This window comes from Ambystoma mexicanum, chromosome 13 (genome assembly GCF_040938575.1).
Source record: "Ambystoma mexicanum isolate Mex_15411 chromosome 13, UKY_AmexF1_1, whole genome shotgun sequence".
NCBI classification, from domain to species: Eukaryota; Metazoa; Chordata; class Amphibia; order Caudata; family Ambystomatidae; genus Ambystoma; species Ambystoma mexicanum.
Window position 1 is genome coordinate 789,760,871 of NC_090938.1, and position 26,934 is coordinate 789,787,804.

General features: G+C 43.9%; 1 long non-coding RNA gene across 1 annotated transcript in view; it reads left to right on the plus strand.

Annotated features, from left to right (window-relative positions):
- Nucleotides 1-2,786: 2,786 nt before the first annotated feature.
- The window catches only part of LOC138521976 (uncharacterized), a 50,649-nt gene continuing 26,501 nt past the window's right edge, over nt 2,787-26,934 (plus strand). The window contains exons 1-2 of the long non-coding RNA XR_011283201.1: nt 2,787-2,928; nt 21,309-21,503. This is a non-coding gene — a long non-coding RNA (uncharacterized lncRNA). The remainder of the gene's footprint in view (nt 2,929-21,308; nt 21,504-26,934) is intronic.

Here is a 26,934-nt window from a genome sequence, read left to right on the forward strand (position 1 = left end):
TCATCTCACTGGTTTCGCTGTTATATATGCTGCCCAAACATAGGGTCAGAGTGAATGGTCAAGTCACTTCTGATATTATTCTGGAGAGCGGCCCCCTATCGTCCTTGCTGTTTGCTTTGGCCATCGAGCCAATGGCAGAGTCAATGGCAGAGAGACTGAGGGAGAGTCACATCCATAGGGGTATCCTGTTAAAACAAACATTGGGTGGTTGTATCTCTATATGCCGATGACATAGTGATATTTGTGTTATTCTAAACCCAATTATGCAAAATGTAATTAGATTTGGGGAGGTCTCCGGTCTCAAAATAAATACAACGAAATCGATCCTCTTTCCGTTGACAATTTAGCTTGATTTGAGGATGAATGGGGGTTCCAATGGCACACCAGTTATACCCGTTACTTGGGGGTCAATATAGCCTGTGATATGTAGATTTTATTCACACACAACTAGCAAAAAGTGTTGGAGCAAGCCAAGTCTATGTTGGAACGCTGAATGAACCTACCCCTTAATCTCTATGGCAGTTTTCCTGATAAAATTGGCAATAATACCCAAATTCTCATATGTGTTCCGGAATGTTCCACTGTTGCCACCCACGAAGTACTTTAATATCGTTAGAACCGTAATACTGGGGTTTTTGTGGGCTGGGAATCAAGCTAAGGTCTTGTGGGATAGACTGGTCGCACCGGTACGCCAGGGGGGACTAGCACTACCCTATTTTGAGACATATCACAAAGCGGCTCAGGCAGGGTTTCTCCTCTATTGGTATGGTGATCGGGGAGATCAGGAACATGTAGAGGTAGAAAGGGCGATGGCGACACCGTTCCTCTTACGGTCCACCACCCTGACAGCACCCAAACGAATGACTAGAGCACACAATATGGTGGAGGTGACCTGCAAGGCCTGGGCCTTAATAGAGGGGGGTATTGGAAACGATACGATGTATTCCCCAGAGCTCCCGATAATCTATATCCTTGGGGTTCCCCTTACTAGCGAGAGATGCTACATCTCCTTTATGAAGCGGCTGAAACTGATGTGTTTCCAGGATCTTTACCCTGGGGGAAAGTTCATATCATTAGCAGAGTTGTGAGCCAAGGGGGAACTCACAGCCCTAGACACATTCCTATACTTCAGACTAAAAAACTCTTTGAGACAGCTCTTCCCGTCCTTTCCTGAGCAGCCAGCTGTGGCCCCAATAGTCGAGATCAGGGCTGTTTCAGTGCTGTACTCCATGGGCCTCACCGACAAGAGGGCGACAGACACTACCCCCCGTGAGAGAAGGGAAAAGGCACTAGGACAGGAGATAACAGAGGGCATTTTGACATATTGCTGCAAGGAGGTTTATAGTGATTTTTTCGACAGTTAAAGTTTCTACATACAAAAGTTTCGACACAAAAACATCGAAAAAAAGTTTTGAATGCATTTTTTATTTTTTAATGGGGGGTTCCCCCTCCAACCTCCTGTTTTCTTTTTAAAAAAACACTTATTTTACTAAAACTAAACTAAACTCTTTAACATTAAAAAAAATGCATTCGAAAAAAAAATATCTGAACCTTTGTATTCAAAACTTTTGTATGTAGAAACAATTATTTTGAAAATATAACTAGACAGGCTGCGAGGGCATTAACAAAGTGGCTCGGAACGCTAGGTACGAACTGATTTACTTTAAGTACCTACATCAATTTTACCACATGCCTGCTCAGACACACCGATTTCTCCCTAAGGTTTCAGACAAATGTATGAGATGCCAGAGTGCTCCGGCAGACTTCCTACACCTGCCATGGCAACACTGCCCACAGATTGCTACATTCTGGGAACAGGTATTTGTAGCCATTGGCGCAATAATGGGAGAAGCATTACACATAAACCCCTTGATGGCACTACTAGGATACACCAAACCAGTTTGTGGAGGTAAGACAAAACTGATTGGGCTTCCCCCGCTCCTGGCTAAAAGGAGAGTGGCGATGACACTCCCCAACGATGAAACAATGGCACGCACACATTCTATGTTGTAATGACATGGAACTAGAATATGAGTGGTCGTTGTATCACCACACACCCCCACCAACATATGGGGCCCATACACGAACTACCAGATAATACAGTCCAAAGAAACAGGGAGCCACTCACTGCAACCCTGCGTTGACCACCCCAGCACAGGGACGGGAGATGATACTAGGACTCAAGACTGAAGGGCTGACATCCCCACGTACCACCACACGAGACTCGCAATGCATGTATCCCTTTGCTGCTTAATATAGAAGACCTGTAAAATGTTAATCAAACATCTCAGCGATATGAGGTGTTACAGTTTAATGTGAGAAGATGAACCAATGTTGTGAATTGTATGTTGTTTATGGTGCATTGGAACAGATATGTTCAATGGAAACCAATAAAAAGAGTTAAAACAAATAAAGAACAGCCCTTACTTGTTTCGTTGCTGCCATTGTAAGTGCAGCCTCAAAAACCAAAGTATTATCATCAGAGGTGTCGCTAGAGAGGTTTGGGGGGTTATAACCACGGATCCTTCGATTATAGCCCTGGATGAAGATCAGGGGGCTACAATCAAAGGCTAGCCCCGAACATGCCCACCGCTGGAACCTAAATCGATCCTTTATACACAGGCCAGGGGGCAGCAACGTTCGTAATTCGGTGATTAGATCCCATTTAAATGATACATTAAATGGGACTGACGTCACGTTGCTGCCTCCTGGGCTGACCTGCATGTGCTCGTGCTGCTGCTGTCCGTGGCTGCGCTTGCGCATTGCAGGGAGCCACTGCCCCGGCCTCCCAGACGCATGTGCCCTGGGCTCTCTGGCATGGGCAGCCACATCCAGTAGCAGGTGTGAGAGACGCCCGTGCCCGCGTGTCTCTGCAGGCAGGGCACTGCTCTAGCCTCCGAGCTGCCACCGTGCCCTGTGGAGGAGGAGGTAGGTCGTACATGAATGCCTGAGCAACGCCGCAAAGCTGCGCCCAGGATGTGTGACAACGTAAGTTCAATCGGGACGACATTTGATTGAGTTTTCTCCATGACTGACTGCATTTTAGATTAGCTGCTCAGTGCCAATGGCCCAAATAATTGCAGTAGGGAAAGAACGTAGTGTGGAAAACGCAACCTTATCCTGCATTGGGAAAAATGCAGGATACAAATCACGCCGCCCTCACCAAAACCTTATCACGGAAAAAGGTGCAAAACGACACCCGCTCATAGGAGTAACACTGACAGAGAGGAGCCGGGCTTCTTTTAAATCTCGCCTGTCAACTGGTGAAAGATAGATGGGGACGCACTACAGGGGAAGGGGCAGGGATGGGGGGCTCCTCTCACCATAGGCTTGGGGCCATTCCAGCTACTAGCTTCATAACCCAAACCACAGTGAATAAATCCCGAGCAGTCACTGGCAAGATCTGTTTATTGCTCTTCAATGAATGAAGCTTTGCAGGGCAATGCCAGTGCTGTGTACATGCGCCACTTATAGGAAGGGCATTGAAGGAACACTTTGCAAGCTGTGACCTGTTGCCCTGCACACTTGACCATTTCCCTTAAACAAGGCTGTACTAATCATTGGTATTTCCCATCATGCATCTCTTATCAAACATTACCCTCACGCCTAATGCTTTGGTCACCACACTGTGCAATCCCACTTTGCACATTTAATGACGCTTTTATAAAACACCTTACCATTTAATCTTTGCAGAATGAATACCTCACTCACAACGCAGGGAGCATATTTTAATTTTCCAAAGCCCCCTTGAAGCTTACAGTCAGTTTGCAACTTCAACTATACGCCTGGCCCACTACGCATGTTTTCAGAGTTCCCATAATGTTACTCCAAATGCTGAAACACAGGTATTGTTTGATTATGCCCACCTGTAAAGCTATAAAGATCATACCCGGCCCAAATTGCACGTGCAAATTCTAGTGTGGAGTCAATCTTAATGTACTATTATAAACTTTCGAAAAAACGCGACCTGTGTTTAAAAAGACTGATTAAAATGCATTTTTCAAAATATGTATCGTGAGAGCAGCCTACGGCCCGAAAGGGTGTCTTGAGCGATGCGATCGGAAATAGAAAAACGTCAAATTAAAGTTGCGAGTTGTTTAAATTAAAATGCAATGTACGGCTGTTTATTCAATATTCTGGGAGCATGGCCAGGGGTGGACTGGCCTATGGGAAACTCTGGAGATTTCCTGGTAGGCCTCTGCATCCTGGCCACGGGTGGACTGGCCTGTGGGAAACTCTGGAGATTTCCTGGTAGGCCTCTGCATCCTGGCTAGGGGCCAGGGGTGGATTGGCCTATGGGAAACTCTGGAGATTTCCTGGTAGGCCTCTGCATCCTGGCCAGGGGCCAGGGGTGGACTGGCCTGTGGGAAACTCTGGAGATTTCCTGGTAGGCCTCTGCATCCTGGCTAGGGGCCAGGGGAGGATTGGCCTATGGGAAACTCTGGAGATTTCCTGGTAGGCCTCTGCATCCTGGCCAGGGGTGGACTGGCCTATGGGAAACTCTGGAGATTTCCTGGTAGGCCTCTGCATCCTGGCCAGGGGTGGACTGACCTATGGGAAACTCTGGAGATTTCCTGGTAGGCCTCTGCATCCTGGCCAGGGGTGGACTGGCCTATGGGAAACTCTGGAGATTTCCTGGTAGGCCTCTGCATCCTGGCCAGTGGTGGACTGGCCTATGGGAAACTCTGAGATTTCCTGGTAGGCCTCTGCATCCTGGCCAGGGGCCAGGGGTGGACTGGCCTATGGGAAACTCTGGAGATTTCCTGGTAGGCCTCTGCATCCTGGCCAGGGGTGGACTGGCCTATGGGAAACACTGGAGATTTCCCGGTAGGTCTCTGCATCCTGGCCAGTGGTGGACTGGCCTATGGGAAACTCTGAGATTTCCTGGTAGGCCTCTGCATCCTGGCCAGGGGCCAGGGGTGGACTGGCCTATGGGAAACTCTGGAGATTTCCTGGTAGGCCTCTGCATCCTGGCCAGGGGTGGACTGGCCTATGGGAAACACTGGAGATTTCCCGGTAGGTCTCTGCATCCTGGCCAGTGGTGGACTGGCCTATGGGAAACTCTGAGATTTCCTGGTAGGCCTCTGCATCCTGGCCAGGGGCCAGGGGTGGACTGGCCTATGGGAAACTCTGGAGATTTCCTGGTAGGCCTCTGCATCCTGGCCAGGGGTGGACTGGCCTATGGGAAACTCTGGAGATTTCCCGGTAGGTCTCTGCACCCTGGGCATCTTTCATCTGGTATTTCTAAATTTCCCCATAGGAAAAGGCTTGTGCTTGCTGAAAATGTGTAATATGGGGCCACTTCGAGAATTATTTCCAGGACCTCATTTGGTTCCCAGTCCAACCCTGCTTTGCTTGCGCGTGTAAGCACTGTAAGTAGTGGGTGCGTGCATGCATACTACGATGTTCATTTTCTCCAAAGCATACTTAGAGGAACATGATTATTTTAGTACGGTGCTTATTTTGCCACGTTCACTGCAAATGTGCCCTCTTTGCAAATTGCAAAGAAGTGAACTGTGTGTGTATGTGTCATGACCTGCGTGCCCCATACTGGTATTTACGTCATGTTTGTGCATACGTGTACACAGGCATTTTCAAGCATGGGCAAAACGGGCGTGTGCTCCTATCACCACTTTCTAAGGGCCGCAACCTGTAGCATTCCACTTTCAACACAATGACACAGCCGATCCTATCCCCATCACCTGTGGTATACCCTAGGGTTCCTGTGTCTCCCAACCCTGTATAACATATTCACCAGGCCCCTTTCTGATGATCTGGATTGTCTTGGTATCACCTACACTAACTACACAGATGACACCCAGATTCTCCTCCCACTTACAGGGGATTACAATCAAGACTTGGCCTTGGTGAATAGAATATACCTCATTATCCAGACATGGATGGCAATCCACGGCTTATGCCTGAACGATGAAAAAACTGAGCTCATCATCATTGGAACTCCACCCAATATTAACAAACTTGGCCACAAATACACCTCCTTTGACATAGATGGTAATACAATTAAGGTGATGAAGGTGGTAAAACCCTAGGCTTTTACCTTGATTCTGGCCTCACCATGAAAAAACAAGTAAACGCTATGGCATCCGCCACGGCTTACATGTGTAAACTGATTAGATCAGCTAAACCATTCCTCCCCTCAAGCAGCTGCACCACTCTGGCAAGAGCACTTGCACTATCAAAGTTGGACTACTGTAATGCTCTTTACATTGGTGTCAACAAGTATATCACAAAGGAAATACAACTACTCCAAAACAATGCCCTAAGAGCGACGCTAGGAATGTCCAAAAGAGACCACATCTCTTCAGTAAGGAGAAACAACAATTGGCCATCTCTCTCGATAAAATCAAACTCAAAACGGCATCTCCAACCGTCAAAGCCCTCGACAATGCAGCAACCCTTACCTAACCAAGAAGTTTAATAAAAGAACCTCCACTCGACCCACGAGATCAAGTTACACAAACTGCTTAACAGTTCCACCATTCAAACGAGCTACCATCAGGGGAAATAGCTTCCCTGTCAAAGCGGCCCAAGTATGGAACGCTGTGCCCCCACACTTGAGGGAAAACCAATCATACCAACACTTTAGATACAACACCATCACCTGGCTCAAATCAAACGATATCTAATCAGGCAAGGGTCTGAAGGGCCTCCCACCCCCCCAATAGCCCTGATGATTCTCATCTCACTATTACATACTCCAGCCAAATCCGATGTGCCATATCGGGAATATTTAATGCTGCCAACTCCTCTATGCCCTACTATGTAACCTTGCAAGCCCCCCTCAGCAACTAATTTGCATACCTCAAACTCCGCTGTATCATACCATGAATCCTTGTTAGCCACGCACCTGAACATGCAAGATGAACATTTTTGTAAAATGTAAATATTGTAAAATGTAAACTTGTATATTCTAATGTATCACATTATGTAACCTTGTAAGATGAAAATATCCTTTGTCTCCGTGCCCTGATACCTCCGGGTCTGGCGCGTGCTACAAATAAAATAAACAAACAAACAAACAAAACCTGCTTCACTACCGTGCCTTAAAATATAACCCCTTATTTCTGCCCACTGGGGCAGTGCAGCGACGCTGGCTGACTGCATACTGACAAATTGTAAAGGCTATTAATGCATTCTAGTGCCTGCCTCGAAAGCCAGCTGGGTCCTCCTCCTGTGGCCCCCTACACTACCCAGTGTCTCAGCCCATGCTGGGCTGTGCCAACTATGCCCATTTATTTATTAAGAGGGCGAAGGGGAAGGAAAGAAGAGCTGCAGACCAGTTGGCAACGCCTGTTCACTAGTCACTTGTATTTTCGAACCTGTAGATTTTCACTACAGCTCTGGCAGTTCTGCTAACAGTGGCTTGAGTAGTCCCATGCAGCACAACGAGTTCACTCATTTTGGCACACAGGGCTGGACTGGCCTATAGAGAACTCTGGAACTTTCCCAGTAGTCCTCTGCACCATGGGCCTTTTTTGTGTGGTATTTCCAAATGTTCCCGTAGGAAAAGGGTTGGGCTTGCTGAAAATATGCAGTATGGAGCCACTTTGAAAATGATTTGCAGGGCCTCTTTTGGATGCCAGTCCACCCCTGTTGGGGGATCGATATAGTGCTGCCCAGGTGTGTTTCATACAAATAGAAATTGAGAGAAATTCTGATGAAAGAACCACAACTCCCATGTGGCAGCTCCCTCTGGATTCTTGTTTCTCTTTGGGCTTCTGTGGCCTATTTGCATGTTGAGGACTCAGAGTGGTAGAGCAACACCTGCCACAAGGCAGTACTCTTAGGCTGGGAGCGCACCTCCCATTTTTTTATTTGTTCTGTCAGGCTTTAACACCATGTCCGTGCATCAGAGAGAACTAGGACTCCAACTCCCGTTAGACAGTAGACCTATGCTTTTAGTGCATGATCAGATGCTGGACTCTTGGTTCTCTTTGGGCTTTGGCACCTTTACGCTCGAAATCGCAATGCGGCGAGTGGGTTCATATCATGCAGTTATGTGACGTCCAGGCTTGCAATCCGCTCTAGCCCCGGATCTTTTACAAACCTAGCAACGCCCCTGATTGTCATGCAATTCAAGTTAATACCTCGCCTGCCTGGTACAATAACGTGTTTCGTTTTCCTGCTAGAGTCCTCCCACTTCTAACTGCTGTAAAAAGAAGTGTTGTTATCACCCCACTTCAGGGCACTCAGTTTATGAGCCCTGGAAGGATACGTCAGCCTGTCGCCTGATTTGAACTTGCAAAGGACATGCTCTCCCCTCTGTAAGAGGCAAGCACTTTACTTCTGAGCTATTCACCCAGACATTTCAGGAAGTCACCTCACGCGGGGTACAGTGTAGCCTCACATGGGCAGGTGTATCATCACATGCCAAGCAGAGCCTTAAATGCTGCATTAATGCCACGCAGTGGATATGAAAGCCTCATAGCCATGGCCCGAGCCCACACTTCCTTAAAATGCATGGTATTAAAATACATTTTCAAAAGTTGTCCAAACACTGCAAACATTGTTTCTTCTTTAAAACAATCCATCACATTTTGGCCAGAGTAACCTAGAAAATGTTGTAGCCAGAGATGCATTGCTAGCTCTTTGATAGGATGAGGAGGAAGAAGCCAATGCGATCTGATGAGCCCGCAGAATTATGGTGAAGTCCAACGCTACTGCTGCGGAGAACTGGGCGGGGTCTGTCGGAAGAGGCTAGCTACACCCTTTCCATGGAAAGGCCAGGCTCTCTGCATAGTTAAGAGGTTGGTTGTGAGGCTCAGTGAAGTCGCCTTGTGAAGATGTTCATGACAAGTATCTGCATTGGATTCACTTTGACTTCCTATCTTTTATTTTTTAACAGGACTGACCTGATATTTTATTCTTCAGACCAATGAGTGGCCCTCCCTTCAATCAGAGAAGCTCTGCATTTCATATCCCAATGCATAACATCAATGCTTTCTAGGGAAGTTTGTGTTTGCGCCTGGTTCGGCGGTGCTTAGAGAACATTGTGAGGTTCACCTCTCTCTCGCTCAACGGGATACTACAAAGTCAGCGTTATTGGAAGGGGGGCCTCGCCCACGTCTCCCACATAGCGAGGGGTGGCATGCCTCCCTGGGCAAGCAGAGGAGGGGTGCTAGAGTGGGCTCTACCTCCTGAAGGCACGTCTGCCCCCTTGGGGAGGCATGGTGTCCTTGGGCCGGCATCACGGAATTCCAAGATGGCCGCTGCACGTTTGATAGGCCTTCATGCTCTTCCCCTTTGTGTTCATACTTCGAGTACACTTTGCCAAAATGGCCCATGCGCTCAACTAGACAGTTCCTACTTTCTACCTGGACGAGAATGCAGGTTACAGGCTCAATTAAATGAGAACCCAACTTCATGTAGCTGCTTCTCAGCAGACCAGATGTTCACTGAAGCTCAGATAATTTTGTTTTGCTGATTCTGCCTTTTTTCCTAGAAGTCTTCCATGCCTGATCTAGTGGTTCCTTGATGATAACTCACCCTGCTCACTGCCATCAGTTGCTGTTTTTCTGTTTGCGTTTTGACATACTTGGCGTGACTTTTGAGCAAAAGGATCCTTTTCTTTTAATAAAGCGTACCATTGATCGGTGCATGCAGGAGAGCAATGTGGGGTTTAATATTGTCAGATCATTGTCACAGGTCTGCATTCCAATCTTTCCAGGTGCTCCCCCCACTGTAGCTTCCAGGTAGATTGATACCCCAGAGTACTGGCACGGTGGGCACTGGAGGAAGCCGCCTCCCGTCTAGTCAGAGTTGTTGATAGTAGTGAAGTCCGTAACGCAGGTCCATTTCTTGAGTTGAACCGGCAATCATCAACAGTCGGATCTCTGTGCAAAATGGCACCATGCATTGTGACAGCCTAAGCCTCTAAGAAAAGAAAGATCATAAATCAGGGTATTTTAGATTTGAAGCCTTGCTGAAAGATCTGTGAGGTTTTTGACTATCATATGCTCTAAGCGTGCTCTAGGGGACGGGGAATTGGGGATATACGTTAAATTTTCACATGTGGAAATTAATGCATCTTTTTTTCTGGTTAAAATGTGGAGGAGACCCCTGTCCTCCCTTTACCCCCTACTTTTACTGTTAACCTTAGCCCCACACCCCACCCCTATATTTCCTAAAAATCTCCCCAAAATTGGAAAAATAACCGCAAAAAAGATGCAGTCATTTCTCCATGAGAAACGTTTCCGACTACTTTTTCTGCAGATACCGGGAAACGGTGGGCACAGGTAGAGTGAGCCAAGCTCAAGGGAAAACAGCCATATCACCACAGCTGAAAACCATGTCTCCAAATTCTGTTATTTCATTCTGCACTCTTATGAGCTGCAAAACAAATGCCCTGTCCCCTTAGTACCACATTCCCAGCATCACAGCCAATACTCATCTCTTCTCTCATTCCAGAAGAGACCATCAGACTTTATCAACATGCCGTGAACCTCCTGGCCATCAGTGGGTACATTCCACCTCTGACTTACCGCTAAGGTTCTTCTAGTAACTTGGGACTTCGAAAACCACAAGGGTCTATCCTTATGATTTAGGATCTTTCAGTTTTTCGATGAAAAACATTCATATTCACCAATTCGCTTGCAGTCGTGTAGAAGTGGTGCCGGAAATAGTCCGAGCCCAATCATTTATATGTCCGCCCCTCGTGACAAAAAAAGGAGACAGTACTAATGACAAAAAAGAGAGATACACAAAGAAAAGGGATTCCCGAACAGAAGGTGAGAGTGTACTCACATTTCTAATAACTGATTGAACTGGTCTTTGTACAGAACAGTTGTCAAGGTTTCCATTCCCATAGTACTAGAGTATCAAGTGCAAAACAAACAGAACACACATCACCACCATTCAGAGCTGGCACAGTATAAATAATGATCAAAACCAAAACTAAAACATTGTTAGAAGTTTACATGTTTCTTAGATCTTAGACAAAGACAAAAAGGGGTCATCAGAGTTGTTCACGAAAAGAACAAGCCACAGCCACAGTAACGTTACTTGGTGCATTTTGGGGCTCCCTGCTTCATCACCAGCGGTGACAGGGTTATCCTATGGCAGGGGGTCTGCAACCTGCAGCTCAGGGCAGAAGGTAGTTGTAGCCCAACACATCTGGAGTGCCAAAGTTGCAGACCGCTATAGTGTGTACTTCATCAGGTCCTGAGTCTCTCACTTGAAACGTTGCACTGGAGGAATAAGCATATGCAAAGCTTTGCTGGTAAAATGTGATTAGCCCATTTTGTCTTTTCTAAAATATAAGAAAGATTTGTTTTGGTAATTCTCCATTGTGGCTTGTGTGGGAGGTCCTGAACTTCCTATCCTATGGCGTCAAGCTCCGTTGCAAGGCTGCAATGAGGGTTAGCGGCAGAGGCGTATCCAGAATTGTCTAACAAGTGGGGCCTGAAGCTAATGTAGTTGAGCCCACTGCAGCGGTAACCCAGGGTGCTTAAAGAAAAAGTATGTTGGTGATTCTAGAACTGCCAGCTCCAGGGATGGCAGCATAACTGCTGAGCGCCTGTGCCCTATGCTGTTTCCCTGATCATTATAGGAAATATCTGTGCCAAGTACCCCAGAGGCAACACAGCCAGCTAAAAGACAGAAGGGAGCAGAACAGGAAGACAAAGGAGAGAGCAGAGAGGACACACTTTTGGATTTGATGAGCAAAATGACTTTGGACATTGCAGAGATTAAGGCAGCTCTTTTAAAATCAGAAGAGAGGTTTGAAGCAGTTGTCAAGAGAGTTAATTCAGCTGAAGAAAATCTAACTGTTGTGGATGAAAGGACTTTAAAGCTGATGGACCAGATTAGGGAATTGAGAATAACTAATGAGAAGATCACCTTGAAGTTGTCAGAGCAAGCACATTTTTCTTCGAGAAACAACCTTCGCTTTGCTGGTTTCCCAGAAAATGCAGAGAAAGGTAATGCTATTGATTTTCTGCAAAAGACTTTACCAAAATTGTTGAATTTAGGCTCAGCAATAGTATTGGAAATAGAAAGAGCTCATCGGTCTCTTGGACCTAAGCAATCCCTGGGTGAGAGACCAAGGCACCTTATTGTCAAATTTCTTAGATTCCCGGTGAAAGAGCTTGTCTTGAAAAGAGCCCGGGAATTAAAAGACCTTGCTTGGGGGGGGGGGGTAATAAGATGATGGCATTTGTAGACCTAAGTAAGGATGTGTTAGACAAGAGGTGGGCTTTCGAAAAGGCTAAAATGAAAGCTTGTGAAGAAGATTTAAAATACTACATGATTACCCTGCCATATTCAGGGCAGTAGTTGAAGGTCATCTACACTCCTTCACTGAAAACAAATCAGCAGAAGCCTTTTTAACAGATTTAGACATGGATCCTATGGAGGGAATGGCGTCAGATTTGGAAACCAAAAGCAGGTTGAAGAAAAAGAAAGGGAGATCTGATTAGCATTAAATAAACTAAAAGAAATGCTGGCTGGACTTGGGCCTGTCTTTTTTAAAAAAAATTTTAAGATGGCTTTTCAAATTTCGTTTTTTTAATGTTTTAATGTTATATGGTTTTTATGGTCACAAAATGGCCGACACCTTCGAACCATTTTATGTAACTGATTTGGAATGCTACATCCATCATCAAAAGTATAGAGAAGCAGCTTTACATTCGCTGCCATGAGGATTAAACCAAGAAAAGCACCGTTAGTCATAACACAACGTAACATAGTGTAACGTGATACATCGTAGAAATGCGCAGAGCTGAAGAGCGAATAATTGAGCTGCAACACTTCAGAATGGAAATGGTGCCTCCGTCAAACAAGACCGTGACAAGACCGTGAGAACTACAGATTGACATGATGTGACTACTTTCACTCGCGTATTGAGGTGAGGAAAGGCTGCCCTATTTCGGACGCATATCAACACTAAAAGAACAAGTGTTACGAAATGGTGTGCTACATTTATGCGCTCCGAAAGAAACTTTGTCAGCTGACCCATGCAATCGCGTAATTCTAAGGAATGCTTGTCTTTGTTGCAATCATTCTGATACGATAACCACAACACACGCAGCACTACAGGAAATGGTAATTGGAGGCACTCCATGACATTTGGTCCGTGTAATTGGCATGAAACTGTTAGTACGATGTGCAGATGGAAGAAGATGGAAGTATATGCGCGATGGAAGAAAATGGGAAATAATAAAGTTTTTGAATTGTCAGAATTCTGAATTTTTAGGAAACAAAGATTGGAATTATGTTTTGCTTGGAAAATGCAAAAGTAAAGATCCTACAAATGGAGACTTATTTATATAAAAGGTGTCTTGCCGGGCTACGGCCCTGACCTTTTATGTGGTAGGGGTAGGAAACGTGATTAATTTGATTATAACTCACTTAGGTATGGTGCACAAGGTGATGCCATGGGCAATCTTTACCAGTCATGTGAATATGCTGATTGAGTCATGAGTAAATAACTGCTATTAAGTCAGCAATAAAAATTGTAAGTTGCATGGTTAATGTTTGAGGTTTAACCCATAGCATTCTCAGATGTTATTCCAAAGCTGGGGAATGTAGAGCTAAATGGAAAGGACTGCTATGCATCACAGAATACACTCTAAAGATCTTGTTGAGGGATATTTAAAGACTTGTGTGTATGTTGTACTTTGGGTTGTGAATATTAGTATGATAACATGCTGTGGACTCAAAGTTATTGGTGCATTTGATTTAATGGTCCAGAATACCTTGGCTCTTATTTACTTGCATTTATACAGTAATGTTTACAATTGTTTTGAATTACAGCAATTGTGAAGGGAATCATTGCTGTGCAAAGTGGCATGGAATTAAAGTAGAAGGGAAGGGCTGATGAAGCAAAACATTGTGAAGATTGAAGCTCAGATTTCAAAAAGATCTTTTATCAATTTGTCATGTTGCAAGGAAAAACACATTTGGGCCAAATACGATCAAAAACAGAAATGTATGGGGGGGCTTCATATGAGAGATGTTAAGATTCTTTGTATTATTGAAGATGGGTGTGATATTTTAAATATGAAATCAAATAATAGTGGGAAGCATCATAATACATTCAAATTGTTAGTTGCGGGACCTTAATTTGAATCGAAAATAAGTAGTTATGGATACATGGGTGTGAGATAAATAGAGAACGGAATGCTAGCTACAGAGACGTACACATGATGCAATTTTACAATTGAGCAAAACAGTCATTTGTTTTTATTTATTTTTTAATTTATTTTTTATGTTGATTACTGGGTTAATAGAAGAGATGGTCGTTGTCTGATCTTGATATCAACGGAGAGATAAATACTAGAAGAGTTTTTCAAGTTAGTGTGGGGAGGTGGATAAATGGAATTTAATATGGAATTATAGCTGGATACATAGCATATGGAAAACTATGTTATTAAGAAAAGAAGAAAATCTTGGAGATGAGGACAGATTGCCTAGAGGTGTTCTACCGTTAAGGATTTCTCATTTACTTTAAGATGTATAAACAATTCAATTCATGTTAAGTTGGGAATGACTGGACCAAATGATTAAATCCTATGTTGATGATGGGGTTTACTTTTGGTTGATGTAGTGCACATTGTTATAGTGGTAAGAGTCATGAAAAAACAATGCATCGAGTAAAGGGATAGGAAACTGTGGCTCTTAAAATAAGTGGGCCAAACATTGAAATAAGGTTTGTTAAGTTTAAGGTGGGTCTGGGAAAAATGAGGGGGTTCTTAGAGGTAGTATTTATAGAATAGGGGACATACTGATGTATATAATTTGTGTTTCTTAGGGCATAGGGTTTCTGGTAGATATGGTTCAGAATACTGTGTTAGATGTATATATTTTGCTTATTTTAATTATCAGACTTCAAGAGTTGTGCAAAGTTTAAGGTTTGTATATGTTAGTCTTTTTGTGTGTCTTATTTTGTCGCGTATACCCCTCCCCCTTTTTTTTATTTTTCTCCTTCTTTCAAAACCTCCCTCTTGATTATGAAGGCCATTGTAAAACTGAGTTAGTGCTAAATTCTGAGGTATGAATCCGTTAACTTTTATTTTGTGGAATGTTAAGGGGATTGGCAATGCTATTAAAAGACGTAAGGTCATGGCAAGGATTTGGAGAAGTAGAAGAGATGTGATCCTCTTTCAGGAGACTCACTTAAATGAGCAAAATGGAAGTTATATGACCAGTCTGAAATATTTGTAAGTGATTTCAAATTATTATGATTCCAGATCAAGAGGAGTAAGCATATCGATTAGGAAACGTTTGCCGATAAGAATAGAAAAGACAAAGATGAAGAGGGCCGAATTTTGCTGCTTGATATAGTCTATGATGGCAGGAAAATGACAATTGGGACAGTTTATGCCCCATGCTCACCAGGCGTACAGTTTTTCAATCTGCTAGATTCATTGCTAGACAAAATGGAGGGCGAGGTGGTGATTTTGGGTGGTGATTTCAATATGGTGATGGATAGCAAACTAGACCGGAAGTCAGAATGTAGATATAATAGTGAAAAAGTTAGCGAGGAATTGAGAGCGTTTGTGTTTTAGTATGGGCTTGTAGATGTATGGAGGGAACTTCATCATGGGGAAGAAGAATACTCCTTTTATTCAGCTGTTCAAAACTCGTACTCGAGAATCAATTATTTTTTTGTCAGTAATACATTAGTTAGTCAGACAGTGAGCTCAAATATTATGGAAAGAGGCAAATCGGACCATGCTTTGCATGACATGCAGTTACATTTAAAGAGTATAGGAGAGAAATCCAAAAGATGGAGGATGCAAGCTAACATACTTAAGGATACTTTGGTTACAACGGGGTTAGAAGATTTTATTAGACATTATTTTGAGGATCATAAAGATACAGCTGCAGTTAAATCTGTTTGGGATTGTTTTAAGGTGGTATTAAGGGGTGAATTGATAAGCAGGGGTACACGTGCTAAGAGGAAAAACCAAGAAGAGATTAGAAAAATAGAGGAAGAAGTTAAGGAGTTGCAGAAGGCTTGTGCAAATGGAGATTCAGAGCGGAATAGGCTAAAATAAAAAAAAAAACTAGAGCCCGAAATTAATAACCATGTACAGACAATGGCAGATAAAGGGATGTTTTATTCAAAACAGTGTTTTTGGGAATATGGTGATAGGAATGGCAAGTTATTGCCCAACAAACTTAGAGGAATGGCAACAGATACATGTATTTCTTCCATTCAAACGGAAGAAGGTAACACTTTACAAAAGAACAAAGAAATATGTGACCATCTCTGGGGTTTTTATGAGCAGTTATATAAAGAGGAACTCTATCCTAGCGATGAAGCCTTAGAAACATTTTTTGATACAATTACTCTTTCTAAATTAACTATAGAAAAAAAATACTTGATTCAGAGATTGATCTTGCTGAAGTATGCAATGCCATCTCACAGATGAAAGACTGAACATCACCACGGCCAGATGGTATCGTTTCAGAGTTCTATGAGAGATTTGCTACTCGGCTGGCACCAATTTTATGTGAGGTCTATAATGAATTTATAGCATCAGGTGTAGTGTGTAACTCGATGAAGGATGCTTTGATCATTGTACTTCTGAAACCTAATAAGGATCATAACAAATGTGGAAACTACAGGCCAATTTAGTTGCTGAATGTAGATCTAAAAATGTTCACTAAAATATGGGCTAATAGATTGATGTCATGTATGTGGGAACTCATTGATGAGTCTCAGGTGGGTTTTACTCCAGGACGGTTTGGGTATGACAATATAAGGACTGTGTTGAATGTAATTAGAGTACATTTTGGAAAGGAGTCAAATGGAATTATAGGGTTTTTCGATGCTGATAAAGCCTTTGATAGGGTTAATTGGAAATTTATGCAATACACATTGTTGAAAATGAGATTTGGACAAGTGTTTATGAAAATGGTTGAGTATATTGATCATGATGTTAGGGCTGAGGTATTGGTTAATGAGTTGATCTCGAGGTCATTTCCTTTATCTAAAGTTACACGACAAGGATGCCCATTGTCACCGTTTTTGTTTAATTTGGCACTGGAGCCGTTAGCTGTGTACATCAGGCAATGTGAAATGATTTAAAGGAATAAGTGTTGGGAATACTGAGGTCAAAATTTTGTCTTATGCGGATGATGCTTTTACTGTCAAATCTGGAAGTTTGTAGACATATATTAAAATAAATATTTGAGGAAGTGGGCAAATTATTGGGACACAAAGTAAATTGGGACAAAACTGAGATTTTTCCACTATCTAGGACATGTGATGAAATAAATTGGAATCTTGGAATAGTAGATTGTCGCCCAGGGGTGTTACATATTTAGGTATACATATTATTGGAGATTTAAATAAAATAATTCAATGCAATCTAGATCAAGTAACAGCCAAAATATCATTGATAATTAAAAGGTGGGAAAGATTGCATTAATGTTTGCCCATAAATGTAAATTCAATCAAAAAGGTTCTGTTGCCTACGTTGTTGTATGTTATTCAATCAGTCCCACTACTGATCTATAAAAAGCAGTTGTTGAAGATTGATAAGCTCTTTCAATCCTTTTTGTGGGGAATTGGCAAGAAACCTTGTGTTCCAAAGTACATATTGATGCAAATAATTGAAGAGGGTGGATTTGGATATCCAGATCTAATGAAATATTGCAAAGCCTTTCTGCTTAAGAAGTATTCATATTATTTTATAGAACAAAGCACTAAAGAGCCGATCTGGCTACGTATGGAAAGAGAGATGTGTGCACTGTATCATCTAGAAAATCTTTATAGTATGGGAAAACTGGCTAATAAAAGTCTAAAGTTACAACCAATAATGGCAACCAGACAGGCCTTGGGGTTATTATTTAGGGAAAATTAACAGAGTTACGGTTTCAGCCCAGATGCATCTATTTGGCATAATGAGACATTACAACTTAATAATAGATGTCTGCACTGGAAGAGCTGGATTAAAAAGGATATTTTGAAGTTAAGTGATATACAGGATGGGAACAGGTTGTTGCGTTTTGAGGAGTTACAAAGTAAATATGATCTAGGACACAGAGAGATGAGTAAATATTTGGATTTGGTTTCCCTAATCAATCAAAGGAAAGATATGGCAGGTGGCTCACTTGGAATGAAACCAGAGATTAGTAAATTATTGGTTGGACAAGAGTACAGGGTGCGGACTTACATGCGTTTCATGCCCATAGGACATCTTATAGCTTGGAATGGGTTAAAGGAGGCTTGGTCGAATGATGTCAATATGGCCATTTCCGAAAATGATTGGAGAGATGTGCTAAGGGTGAGTATGAATTTGGGGAAAGATATGAATTTGCGTCTAATTAGAGAGAAAATTATTGGAGGAATATACTGGACACTAGTTAAGATGTTCAAATTGAAGCTGAGATTAGATGAGCTATTCTGGAGCTGTGGTACTGATAGAGGTACTGTATACATCTATTATGGGACTGCCCGAGGGTACACGTTTTTTGAAAGGATGTAGTTGATAGAATTGATTTAATATTTGGAATAAGTTTGCAAAGATCTACAGCAAACATAATCTTGCTCTTACATAAGGAAAGATGTACAGGCACTAGGAAATACAATTTCTGGATTGACAGGGCTGTGATGGTAACGATTAAGCTGATCCTTAGGATTTGGAAGACGAGGAAGAAACCTAATATTGAAGATTGGTTGGTGGAATTACAGGTTCTATCAAAGTTTGATAAGGTCTCATGGAAGAATAAAGGTAAAGAAGAAGATTACTTAACGTTATGGGGATCGTTTGAAGCCCTTTATGATTGATATAGTAGAGAGACTGTGAGAGGTGGGTAAGGTAGATGTGAGAGAAGTTAAGTTTACTCCCCTCCCCCCTCCCCCTTTTTTTCCCTCTTACCTGTTCATGTTGTCTTTTGTGGTGTTTTATGTGTGTTAGTGAGTACCTTTTGTAAATGTTTTGCTATTTTATGTTTCACATAGGGTGGTTATGTTATTGAAGTATGCAATGTGAGATGTTCCGAAACTTTGGATATTGAATGCTTATTGTAATATTTTGTTGAATCTATGTGAAGTTGTTATGATTTGTTGAAAATCTAATAAAGAGATCTTTAAAAAAAAAGAAAAAGTATGTTCTGTCATTGGACGGGACGCCTCATGCTTCCCGTTCAATGACTGAAAATACTGAGCTAAAATGGCTGCCATGGAAAGGGAAGGCTGAGCTTCGTACGGAGCCCCTTTTCCCTTTCCATAGCAGCCAGAGACGCTGGGAAGCTGCTGCAGCGGCCTGCCCCGCCGCAACGCACAGGTAAGTGGGGTTGGGGAGGGGGGTTGGAAATTGCCACAAAAAGAGGTTGGGTGGGGGGAAGATAGCAGCCGGGTGACCCAGCCGTCAGGTGGCTACGAACGTGGGCTGAGATTGTAGGTTTCAGCCTGTGTTTCTAGCCACTTCATTGGCTGGTTCCCCCGTGCCGGCTGCTAATGGCAGTTTCATCCTTGGACATTACACTTTGATATGGTTAGTCCAAAAACTGTCAACACAAGACTCGCCCATACACTTCAACAATTTTAAGGGATAGCTCATCCTTGAAACATAAATGCACACACCTTCCACTCCTCGCCTAACCTGAGACTGCGTGATCTGTTCCACTGTTGTTTCCTCCCGTTTGCTTGTAGATCCTGTGCTGCCAAATTGCCCACCTTCCCCCTCTCCCGTTGTTACCTCCCTGCTCCCTTGTATCACTGCTTCACCCACGGTTTTCTTGTCCCTATGACCTGTAAAGTGTGTTGTTGCTTTGCGGAACTAGGTTTGCCCTCAATAAATACCATAATAATAAACAGTTGATCAAAATGTTAATATAAAATAAACATGTTGGGGGTCATGTTGGTACGGGACTGCGAGGGAGCTTTTTGTACAACCCTTTGTGTAATCATCTAACCTAATGATGGAACAGTGCATCACCCAAAAGGAAAGACCAGATTCTCCAATGGTAGCAGAAATAGAGCCATCAGCCTTAACTTTAGGAGGGACAAAGGCTGGCAGGGAGGTACAATTAATCCCGAAGATCCCACACAAATATAGACCATACTGGTATTCTAAAAAGATATACATTTGCTTTCTAAGGTCACAAATAAAATATTTATGATGGGGAAACTATGTATTCAGGTTACAAAGAACACATAGGACAGCAAAGTGTAAGTAAAACAGGTAATGACCAGTTAAGGCCTATCCCGCTTTTTTCCCTAAAATGTAAGCCTCATACCTGGCGGCAGACACAATGCTAGAGGCGACTTAAAGAGTAAACCCTTAGGTAATATTACACACAGTAATCACTATCATGTTCAGGATGCAAGGGTGCCACACAGAACTTAGAACGGGCTTCCTTTTACAGTCTAAATAAAGAAGTATACAGAATACATAGCCATTCATTGTAGCGCACAGAGCAACACCATGTCCAATAGAGTCAGGAGAGCTGCCGACGTAGAGGATATATTTTATCAAGTGAGTCTCTTGGCCAGCAAGTGATTACACTTCAAGGAGCGAACCAGTAACTGCACACAGAGATAGAATGTATACCCCAGGCAGAAGTGTAATACAAAGACTTAAAAATAACCAATAAATCAGGGGAAGACTCTAGAAATCCAGGGCTTGGTACGGAAATTCAGGCATCGCTTGCGTACCGTAGAAACATGTTCTATGTGATATTTCCGCATTTTAAAGGTCGAACACAAAAATGACAGATTTCTTTTCGGACGATTTTGTGTGGCCTTTAAAATGTCAAAAAATCACATACTAAAACCAACCCCCCTCTCAGAAGGCAATTCCATCCTCACCCTTACCCTCTCCCGCCGGATTTCCAGTAAATGGGGGGATGAACCCCCTGAACTCCCCCTTTCATCACCCACCACCCCCCTTCCCAGCACAACACATTCCCCCTCCACTCCGAGTCATGCAAACACACTTGCTCCTCTACCGCACAGACATGCACGCACTTACTCACAAACCCCCCCACACACACACACACACACACGCACTCAGTCTAACAATACATAAAACATACTTACCTCGCTCCTGTGCCTTTCCTCTCCTGCCTGTGCCTGTCAACCCCTGTGCGCACTTGTGTTTGGAAGGGGCATGATAGTTTGATTTAGAAAGGCCGCTCAGAGATGTTTCCGAGCGGTTTTTCTACATTGGATTTTATCTCCTGCAATTTTAAATGCAAGTTCTTTACTCCACGCCTAGACAAATGCGGTAGTCCATGTGCATACCTTACAGTGTCATTTGTAGGAATGCTGACAACAGTGGCCTATAGGAAACAATAAGAAAAGCCAACTAAGTCTCAGTTTCTTTCCACAGGTGCCTAAGAAGAAAGCAATCAACCCCTGGGGACACCAGAAGAAGAGATCCAGTGGAGGGTTCAAGACCCAGCAGCCCCAAGAACAGAAAAGCAGGGAAATACATTAGAAGGGAACCTGCAGAAACTGACGACCCCTGGGACTCATGAGTATCACGAAGAACCCACCAATCCAAGACCCAACCCAAGACCCAGAGGTAAATACTTACAGTTTTTGCTTCCAGTAAATTGGTTCCCAGAAGGTGAAACAACCCGTAAGCGAAGATTTGTTATGGTGAAATGATGGATCGGTCACCTAGGGTCTTGCACCCGGAGCCAACGGCCCAAAAGAAGAACAATCGACCTTCACAGAACTGGGTAACACAATCCAGAAGGGAAATCAGCAATGGAGATGGCTGCAGGAGGAAGGAAGAACCTGCACATTGCAGACCCTGGTCGCTCACAGGCAACGATGGGTGGCACACCAGCAAAAATGCCCCCTGCAGCAGAACAAGGGTGGCGACCAGAGACAGCCCGGGCAGGCAGATTGGGCAGGTTCTTTGGGTCCCACCAGCAGTCCAGGTGGTGGCGGCTTCCAAAATCAAGGCTGAACACCCTGCTGGAAATGGCAGTGAAAGGTCCCAGAAAACGGCTACAGGATGGGAGGTATGGCTCCAGCAGCTGAACACCACCAATAGCATGACGAGGAAAACTAAGGAAAGACACCCAGCAACCAAAAACCCAAACCAGGGCTATGCCCAGACCACTGATTCTAGCCAGCATATCCAGAAAAGGGCGTAAAAATGCAACAAGGGTGGGAAACGGCCAAATATTCTCCACCAGGTAAGCAGACCTGCCCCCCTTCCAGAAATTCAGCGGCATTGAGCTCAGGAAAAGGGGTTCCCCCTAAATATACCTTCACTCACATGGGCTGGCTTCTGCTAGATAAACTCCAATCAGGATTCCGAACAAAATTCGGAACTGAGAGAGCCCTCCTAGTAGTACAGGATGAATTACTGAAGGCCGCGGATCAGGGGGAGCTCACACTTTTGGTGATGCTGGACCTGTTCGCGGCTTTTGATACAGTGAATCACAAAATCCTCCTAGAACGACTACAGGAGGTAGGAAGAGTCTCGGACTCAGCATTGAAATGGTTTAAGTCTTTTTTGACTAACCATCAGCAGCGTGTGAGACTGGGAGAGTTCTTGTCGAACCTCATTTGTTTAAGTTGTGGAGTCCCACAGGGATCCTCTTTGTCACCGCTACTGTTTAACTTATATATTCAACCCCTCCTGGAAATCCTAAGACGGTATGGGTTGGATTTCCATTCATATGCCGATGATACCCAGATATTCTTACAAATTACTAATTTCCAGGAAGCGTTTAGCAAACTGGAGCAATGTTTGACAGAGGTAAGCAGCTGGATGTCAAAGAACTATTTACAGCTTAACGCTGCTAAGACCGAACTTATATTATTCGGTCCTAAACATCTGCTGACAGCTGCTAAAAAATTGCCTGTTCCAACACTGCTGGGTAAAAATCTTCAATTTGCTTCAAAAATTAAAAATCTGGGATGTATGTGGCAATAAGACCTGGGAGTGAAATACAGGTGGGAGCAAAGACCAAAGCAGTCTATTTTGTTCTGAGAATGCTACCCCAAGCACTTCCTTACATTCCTAAAGAGGCTCATGCCGCTGTGGTAGGGGCGCTAACTAGTGCCCATCTTGACTATTGCAACAGCCAACTGATGGGCATCCCTTCCAAAGAACTTCAGCGACTTCAGAGAGCCCAGAATGCGGCCTTCAGACTGATATTTAAATTAGGTAAATTCACCCATGTATCATCTTATCAGAGAGAGCTACACTGGCTCTCAATTGCTGACCGCATTAAATTTAAAACAGCCTGCATTATTTTCAAATGCATGAATGGCATTGCCCCTCTGTATCTGTGAGAGCTAATTGAGTCTTATCACCCAGTAAGACAATTACGCTCTAGTGATAGTCATCTTCTGGTCATTCCCCACTCAACCTATACCTCCAGAGGTGACCGAAGATTTTCTGTCTTCGGTACTAGGCTGTGGAACTCTCTACCTTTGCAACTTAGGACCATGAGCTCTCTTCTGCAATTTCGCTGAGCATTGAAAACCTTTCTCTTTAGGTAGATAGCCCTGTTTTCGGGGATCTGTTTCGATCTAAACATTCTACCAGTGCTGTTGTCATCTGCGCCAAAATATGATTAAGTTCGTCATGTGCGCGCTATAAACACAAAAAATCAAAATCAAATCACGACTCTTATTAGGGCATTTAAAACAAAGGTTTTGGAGGCCAGCCAATAAGGGTGGCCTAAAAAAAAACACCAAATATCCAGGCCCACCCCCAGAGAAAGTGTAGTGGACTGTTGAAGGCCAGGAAAGCTGCCATATTGGGCTCACAAAGAGCCCAACTTGGCAGAACTGCCATTCCAAGGCTTGCTTCGTGGTTTTCTTGAACAAAGGATGCTCCTTCAACAAAATGGCTGAGAGTATGACTTAAAACGAAAATGAAAGTGACATTGGGCTACTACTGCAGTAAATCTGCTTTCAACCCCCTGGTGAAACCAAAGCTAAATATTATCTGCCACCATAGTAACCCCCTAAAACCAATGCAGGGTGATACATTCACTGTAGGGCAAACATGAGGCACCTTTCAGTGTGGTACTGGACACTTTATAGGTGACCCAATAGATATAGGTTTAGCAAGGTAAAAAGAGTGTTGGGGTAGGGGGAATTCACTAGAAGTCCCTCTGGCCACCAAAATAAATTAACAAAAAATAAAGAGCGGGAAAAAGCAAAAAGAGTAGGGGGCGTCCCATAAAATGACATTGCAGAACCCCCACAAATAGAAATCTTTCATTTACATGGACCACTCCTGTTTGCATTTAAGTGCAAATGGTCCCCTTCGTGCAATGTTCAACTTTTGTACCTTGTAGTGGAAAGGCGGAAGAGTGAAACATAGGCGAATTGGCCTTTATTCTTCACTTTCCCATGACGCTGGAGGGAAAGTGTGAATGCGTCTCACTATACACGATTACGGGCGGCATTTATAATAGAATCCTGCCTGTTTTTAACAGGTGGTAATTTTAGGCGGATTCCAACGCATTGCCAACAACATGAAACCCAAGCTTGCAGTAAGGCAGCCACAAGGCTTTCTTGAGCAGAGTGGGAAATTGGGTCAGGCATGCCTGGTACCCCATCTCTGCCTGATAAAGGCACGAAAAACCAAGTGGCAGCAACAGTGTTTTCCACTACTTTTTCCAATCTGATTACCCTAAAAAGTACTCCCAATAATTTATCAGACTTTGAGCCATAATGGATTATTCACTGTGTGCCAGGACACAGTGTTGTGTGCTATATTTATTTTAGTAAATACGAAGTAGACTCATAGACAAAAGAGTGTACGCAAAGCTGAAAGTCTGCTAGGAAATACTGTGCTGCCTTTAACATGGTAAAATTATTTCCAAAATGATTATAACGACCTTGATTAAAATAGGAAGCATGCCTCCATCATGCAGTGGCGCTACGACCATTGGGCAGATTGGGCTTCAACCCCTACCCCCACATTTTGGGTTATGTTGACTTGACCTGGCTGACATACAGAGCTGTGTCATGGAAAGACAGGACAGAGGCAAAAAGCGGTGCCCGTGGGCTGTGCTGTTAACAAAGACCCAGCAATTACTAGTATAAAGCGTTTCATAGATAGTATCATTTCCTGTACATATGCATCCACTGTAACTAAGCTGAAAGTTTACTTGTAACCTCTATGTTAAAGGCGCCCAGATACCCTTGGGTAGGGTGCACCATACCAATAAATAAACAAACAAGCAACTGCATTTCTATGGCAATTGAAATCATGATGATGTTATAAATGCATGATCAGGGGAGTGATTGGAACGGGGGGCAGGACACAGCTCAATCTCACAGCACTCCTTAAGTGTCTGGTTTCAGATGTGAAGGAGAGTTAACTGCTTTTAGCATTGAACCTTTACCAAAAAAGCCTCACTAGAATGTGTAAAGACAGTAGACGCCCCAGCACAAGTAAGTTTGCCCGTCCCCCTTTCTCGGAAGTTAGCCCCCTCCCATCATTTGATGGTTTAGCTCCTGCCCTAAATGCCTGCCTAGTTGCACCCCTGCTCTCAGGCATGCTTTTCAAACAAGAGCACAGCTCTCACCTCACAAGCTTCTGGCATGTATCACCTGCCATGGAATCAGTTCTTTCTCCCACCAACCTCCTTACTCATTCACTTTAATGGCATAGCTCTCAACCATTTGTGTTGCAAAGGCGGGTGAAATCACCAGATTTTATTTTTGGCGGGTGAGACGCCCATTGAAATGAATGGGCGTGCAGGAGGCTTGGCGGGTGAGTCAGCCCTTTAGAAGGCGGGTGACACCCGCCAAAAGCGTGTGTGTTGAGAGCTATGTTAATGGGCTCTTGTTACCCACCCCAAAATGAAATCTGTTTCCACCCGCCCAGGCGGCTAAAAGTGTTGAGAGGTCTGCAACAGGCCATGATGTGGACCAAAAATTATGACCTGAATGTGCTAAAATACCTTTTGAAACCTGTAACCTCACACGACTGCAAAAGGTGTCTTTTTAATTACTATGCCATTTTTCTTTTTGTTTTGCTTTCGATGCTTATAATCAACACAGACCTTTACTTTGTCAAGCATTTTAAGAGTCAGGATCCAGAAGCGTGTGCCTGGCACCCAGATGCCATACACTGCTCTCCCTCCAGCAGGTCCATGCTGCCACTGCAGTGCCATTCCATCGCTCATCGCAGTCTCTCGCGCGGCGGCCATTTTCCCTCCCTGCAGCCTGCCTCAAGGAAGGCCCACGTGGCGCGAACCTTGCTGACGGCGCATGCGCTCTGCCGGCTGCACACGCCCAGCGCGCGTGCGCACCAGTTGCTTGAAGCGACCAGCCGTCGTGGAAACGCCTCGTGCGCATGCGTGTTGACCCGCGTAGGCGCCAAAGTAAACTAAAACGTGCCAAAAAGGAGAGAAGGAACGTAAAAGCCGCCTCTTTCATTTAACGCCTGAGAAAGATGAATTGTAAGTAGCCAATGAGTACCAACACGGCTTGCATGGGATCACCAGGGCAGGGCACAACAGACCCTGACTGGGTATATTCCCCTGAACGTTATGGCATTAAGTATTTTTAATACCTGAGTCTAAAATAAGTGCCATTTCGGTGCCCCCATGGCGGTCCTGACGCAGTGAGTCTGTCCTAGATGTTCCCATTGCATGATTGGACTTCATTCGTTATTTCCATTGTCAGTATGGGCCTACTGGCAAAAACAGTCTGTGGGGGGGTTTATATTATAATTGTACAAGTAAGTCAAAAGAATATAGGGAGGTGGTTAATCACTGCAGATTATCGTGGGATAGGCAGTCAGCAGGGAGCCGAAACACCAAATGGCCAGCTGAAAAGATTTTAATCACTCTTTGACAAGGTGCTAATTGCAAGGCGGAGGTGACCGCCTGAGGGCGGCAGCCAAGGCCGCCAGTTACATGCTTGATGGGCAGGTTCCATGGCCCAAATTAAAGGAATATGTTTTTGTGTCGCCAGACTGCCAACAAGGAGCAGCTCCTCGAAGCCCTCCACCCATGAGCCAA